This window comes from Rhipicephalus sanguineus, chromosome 10 (assembly GCF_013339695.2).
Source record: "Rhipicephalus sanguineus isolate Rsan-2018 chromosome 10, BIME_Rsan_1.4, whole genome shotgun sequence".
In the NCBI taxonomy this organism is placed as follows: domain Eukaryota; kingdom Metazoa; phylum Arthropoda; class Arachnida; order Ixodida; family Ixodidae; genus Rhipicephalus; species Rhipicephalus sanguineus.
This window is the reverse complement of record NC_051185.1, coordinates 138498842-138505102: the sequence shown is the minus strand read 5'-3', so window position 1 is coordinate 138505102 and position 6261 is coordinate 138498842.

Here is a 6261-nt window from a genome sequence, read left to right as displayed (position 1 = left end):
GGTCCATACTTGTGTACATTGTTGATCAAAAAGCAAACATTACGCATATCTGAGGCGCAACATCACTAGGTAAGTATTAGGCGGTGTGTTCCTTTAACAGAAAATACATAGATACGCAATTTTAAAGATCTTGATGGTATGCGTTTAACGTTGAGACAGTAACGCGTTTATTAAAAGATTGACACAGCTGAAGCGATCAGCGGTCCAAGCCGAGCAAGCGCGAGCGCCAACAACTGTCTTCGTCTTCTTCTTTCGCAGGCGTTCTTGTCTGCGCCCTACCATGTTACAAATCACTCCCCCGCGGAAAAGGAGCCATCCTGGCGACCTAAGGAACAGGTACAACTGGTGGGTCATAATGCGGCTTCAGTCGATCGACGTGAACACTCTCGCGGCCGCGACGACCGCGGTCCGTAGATGATTGAACAGGCTCAATCATATAGTTAACTGGGGATGCTTGACGTAGGACGCGGTAGGGGCCTTCGTACTTAGGCAGTAGCTTTGTGGAAAGGCCAGGAGCGGAGGAGGGAACGCGAAGCCACACCAACGTTCCAGGCGAATACGACTGAGGAGGCAGGTTTTCGTCGTGACGGTCCTTCTGGCCCTACTCGCCCTACAATGTTACAACCCTAGTTTCTTAAGGTGCGCTGAAAATGCGACTGCGCTGAAACTTGTCTTCCTCCGTGCCCTCTGCACAAGCTCATGTTGTGTTTCGGTTTCGGTTCAGTATTGCATTGTACGAATGACAGGGGGCGCCGCTCTGGCATTCCTGTTTTACCCAGGCGACGTGTAAGTAAGAGAGTTTGTGGAGAGTACTCGTTGAGTGCGGACGTTTCTTCTCCTTCGGCGCATCGCGCCAAACAGCGTGTTCGGGCTGGCCAGCGTCCCCACCGGTCGCGTTGGTCACCGCCGGTCTTCGCCTGCCGCTGCGCCGGGACTACCAGCCCGCAACACAGCACTCGTGTTTCCCGACGTATTGCCAGATGGCGTCCATATCTCACGCAGCGCCTCTTCTATCGTCTTTAGACGACATTTGCAGCGAAGCACGCAGATACGCGGCCAATTTTTTTTATTCACTGATTCTTCCCGACCAGACGGGCGTCCGTCGAAGCCTTGATTTCAGAAGAGGTTAACCTTTAACAGTACTACATCCAGTACTATGCGAGGGCTTCATGGAACTCTCCTTACACTGCCAGTGCTCGACAACTAAGCCTGTGCCTAGAAGAAAGCGCGAATGACTTACAGTACTATGCATTATACTATCGGACAGCTGCGTGCAGCTGAAGTTAATAATGGACCTACGGAAGGTTTGTTGCTGAACAGACCCACTTAGCGACCGCAAATGCGCCACTCAGTCAGAAGCGCTTAACTTTATCCTTATCATGTTTTACAGCCACAGTTTCTCAACTCAGTCGTCAGCTTCCTGCTATACTACGCCGTTGATATTTGTCTAAAACGCAGTGCCGATGATGCGCGAAAAACCTTTCGGCGGAGGATTGCATTTTTTAGCAAAGTGTCTTACCAGCTTCCCGAGAAAAAAAACCTTTCTTCCTTTTTTCTTGCACCGAGCTACGGATCACATCAAGAGGCAGACCTCACTCGCGTTTAGAATAACCATGTTCGCTGCAGGTGGTTAATTAAACATATTTCAAAGGAGTCAGCGACACGCGCCGGAGTTAATAAAATGTTGATAAACATTTAATAAAATGTTGATATATTGAAAAGATTCATTATAAGCCATAGGCACGAAGACAAATGTGGAACACACATCAATGCAGACGCATGCAACGCGGTCTGTATTGCGAATTCAATACAGCACGCTGGATACACTAAAAAAATCCTTCGTGGTTCAACTTGTTCGAGGGAATTTCTTACAAAGGCAGACATTAATCAGAATTTCTGGTGCAGTTTGGTACTTCGACATCTTTACAAGACAACCTTTAAGATATTGATTTTAATAATCTTAGGGCAAGTGTTTGAGTTGTTGAAAGATGGGCTGCGAAGCTGAAGACGAGAAGTGATGCAGTAGGAGCGATACGAAACTATGAAACCATCGGCCTTTGTTTTTCCTGTAATATATGTCCCCTTTATCAAAAAGAAAATAAGTTAAATAATTAATTAATAAAGCGACCGAAGCAATAAAATTGCGCCAGAAATTGACCGGTGTCAATCGTGGCAGTCAGTGCGAATAGATAGACGGTAGCTCCACGACACTCTGTCGGTGTTATGAAAACGCGTGTAGCGTCTTGGATTCGCATGCTTGCATTAGTGATATACTTCAAGGCGTTTTATTCAGTCTGACGAGGCATGCACCAGCGTCGTAGTGCTGAGGCCATCGGACAGGGGCCCTCAGTCTTGCCTTCGGAACATCTGTAAGATTTTAAACGGCGTCTTACGCAAAAAATACGCACTTCCACTAAGTGAATCACGACGAATGGGCGAAGCACTGGGTATTGTATGGGTGAGTAACCGTACGTTACCCGAGCGCTGCACCATATAATGTAAATTGAGTGACATAAACTGACATAAAGCGACATTAAGAGTCGACGACAAAGCTATAGTCGGTGACGGCATAAGAATAAATATACGCTCCGCCCACGAGGCCGCATAGCTAATATTTTGCATGCATCCGAGCTACAGACGAAGTAGTTTGTAAACAATGGCGATAATTTTCAAGCATATAGACATTATGTTGAAAAACTGCGTTCATATTGAAATAAAGGAAGGGCAGCTAGATAAAAAAATTTTGAAGGCATGGAGTTCAGTGCCAGCTTAACAATATTCGGTTCTTTAAATCACGGTCATCTCGGCATCTATCGAAGTAGTACTGTTCATCTCAAAGGTGATGTTTCTGCGTAGTACATATTATTGTATTAAAACAAAGAATACCAGATTTGACGTAACATTTAAAATAAAGGAATAATTTTTTAAGGCTACACAAAACAAAACAGGGACAGTAATCACATTTAAAAAGGTCGTTTGTAATTTTGCTTTTACGAAACTTTCGCCGTTAGTTTTCTTCACTGTCTGATGTAACTATGGCAACTGTGACTCAAAGGGAAGTATGGCGAAGTTATCTGGGATTGGCTTCGTGAATTTAGACTCTCGTGTTGCCGTAAATACCGCATTTGTGTCTCTAGTCGCCGTGCTTGTCATCGTGTTTGAGGTAAACGCCAAGGCTTCCTTTGACGTCTTGCTTCAACAAAATAAGAGCGCGTAGCGCACATGGTGTTTAACTGGGGAGGTCATTGAATACCTTGCTGATACGTTCATGCCAAAGCGATGTGCTCGGCTAAAGTGGCGGTGACTAAAAGGTTTATGTGCAATTCGCTTCGACAACTTGCACTGGCGCTGCCACGACCCTTTCAGTCATTGAACATTCAACTGTTTTATTTATTGATTATTTCTTTATTACGCACCGGCATCGCTCCAGTGGACAATACAGCAGGGGGGCCCAGTTTTGCTGGAAGAGGATCCCCTACCCTCTATGTATGTGTGTATCTGTGCGAAGGTGTATATATATATATATATATATATATATATATATATATATATATATATATATATATATATATATATATATATATATATATATATATATATACAGCGAAACCTCGGTGATACGACCACAGCTGACGCGAATTTCGGGGTGATACGAATTTTTCGTTGGTCCCGGCCAAGGCCCATTGGCCTGCAATGTAAACAGATTTTCACCCAGCGACGTTTGATACGGACGTACGCTACCGCCCAGGTACGAAGAGGTGCTGACTGCGCTGTCGCGGAAGACGCGAGAAGCACGTGCGAGCGCGGGAACGCATGCGTGGGCATCGCGCCGAACCGCGAAATCGTCAAATTCACGGTGTAAGAAAAACACTTCTCTTATGGTCAGAATAAACCTTCAGAGACGCATCACGACCTCCTAGATTGTGTGCGCGAATCTTTGAGGCTCTTATGTGCCTGCGTGTGCCTTCGCGTTTAGATTACAGAGGACATTAGCGCCATGCTTTTTTTTTTCTAACGTGTCGACGCGGGTTGCTGTCATTGTACTGTGTTTACACGTGCCTGCCTCGTGCATCAGACATCCTGTGAAAGGTGGACAAGGACCGAAAGAAGGCGAGGACGGCCTTGGCGAAGGAGTGACTCCTCACAACGTCAACATGAGCGACCGTTGAGGTCGCACTTGTGCGGGCACGGCCGTAAATCTCCTAAAAACGTCCCCAACACATTCGCGATAACGAAATCATAACACAGGACTGTGATTCTGTAATTTTCTGGCATTAATTCGTCGCGTCAAAGCGCTTCTTTTGTTACTTTCGCGGAAGTACTCCAGTGTCATGCAAAAAAGCATACTAAAACTTCGAAGGGGCTACTGCTGTCGCGGGTCACACGCACCTGGTTCATTTGTTAAACACGCGGGTACGGGCCGTATATTTACGAGTTCTGGTATGATTGCCTACATCTAAAAACCTAACTGACAATCATTCAGGGTGCTTCCTGACGTTGCTGCGGCCCTGAAAGACAATAAATGAAAATGCACGCCAGCTTTCTTTTGTCGCATGCTAATTTTCGATGCTTTCTGGTGATACGAATTTCGGATGATACGAATATTTTTGGTGATCCCGTGAGACTCGTATCACCGAGGTTTCACTGTACGTCGACAAGTCTGGCCGATGTACGTATGAACACAAGAAAGAGGAATTCGGTTAGCAAATCCTACATAACAATTGACAAAAGAATTGACTTGCCTCTTACCCCGGCTTTATTACCTTTTTTGCCGACTGCAGATACCTGCGACCTTCTCTGCACTATGCAACAAATGCGACTAAGCTTACATAATGTGGAAAGCACAAACCTCAACCCACATTGTTTGCCTACATTTTTCAGACAATGCGACTTCTTATGCGTGCGTGGAATACATGCAATAGTCGTAGTTTCTTCATTATGCGCGGGTGGAGGACGTCCGTATTATTCTTTGCAATGTAAATGCGTTTTTTTGACAACCGACGTAATGATACGCGACATACCACGCCTCCTTGAGGCGATCTACTTGCAGCTGGAGAGTACTGCTCAGCTTATGTGGGCAAGTTCTTTTTTTTTCTTTTTTTTCAATGCCGCGCATAAGCGTGACATCACAATTCATCATTTAAAAATATTCCAGTGCGCCGACGTCAAATTAAACATCCGTTTCGCTCACCGCGGTCTATACTGCCAGCCAACATGCTCCTCAGTGAAACTTAAACATGTATCCAGAAACTGCAAATCATCAGAGCAAAGCAATTCGCAAGTGTATTCTTGTTTCATCCTTTTTTTAAAAAAAAACAAGTTCAGAATGTGTTCTCTTCTTTGTACAGTGCGCGACTTGCCAATTAAAATCAAATAATCATCTTAACGAAACAGGGGAAAAAAATTCGGCAGATCCCACGTACCGTGGGAATCAATGTTATGCGAAGCATGCGCGGGATGGTGACTGTGGTGTAATTTTTCATATTGAGCGAAAAGTAAAATAACACTAGAGAAATGTGTATATGGTATACACACACTCATCTGCTGAATAGTCGCGTATGTATCATATAACCAGCTGTTTACAGTTGCCTAACGATGCGAACAGAAACATGGATGTTACCAAAACCAGATGCGGTTAGCTGATATGTAGTGCTTAAAGTCTTCAATACTGCATGGCGCGAATCCGAACAGTACAAAGAAGAAACACAAATGCACAGGACAGGCCTTACTCGCGACTAAGCTTCATTCAGGAAAGTTGCCCTGGATATACACACAGCAGAGTGGCACGCGCAGGCGCACTGCACGTATGTTACACTCACAGTTGCAGTTATTACAGTTGCGTTACAGTTGTTATGCTTATACTTGTCCGTTATGACGGAGAACGTACGCACGTTTCACGAACCCGTATGTATGTGTGAAAGGGGTTCTTGGCAGTTCTTGAACAAGGTCATCATCACCGCGATCAGTGAGCACCAGCAGCTGGACCGGACTTGTTAATTGGATCCGTTCGCGATCACGGCTACGAGGGGTATAAGTGTAGTGAAGTGCGTGGTATAGCACAGCTGGTGGAAATTCTGGATGCCTCTTACGATGAAATGATCTATGATACCTACTATTCTAGACGTGGCAGTGCGGTCTTTTGATGCGCTGTCCACATTCAAGCCGTCCTGCACGCAGTATAAAGACCAGGAGTTGTTGGGTTTTGATAAATCAATGTTGAAGTCACCGGTAATGATGAGAAGCCTAGTGCTCTCGGCAAAT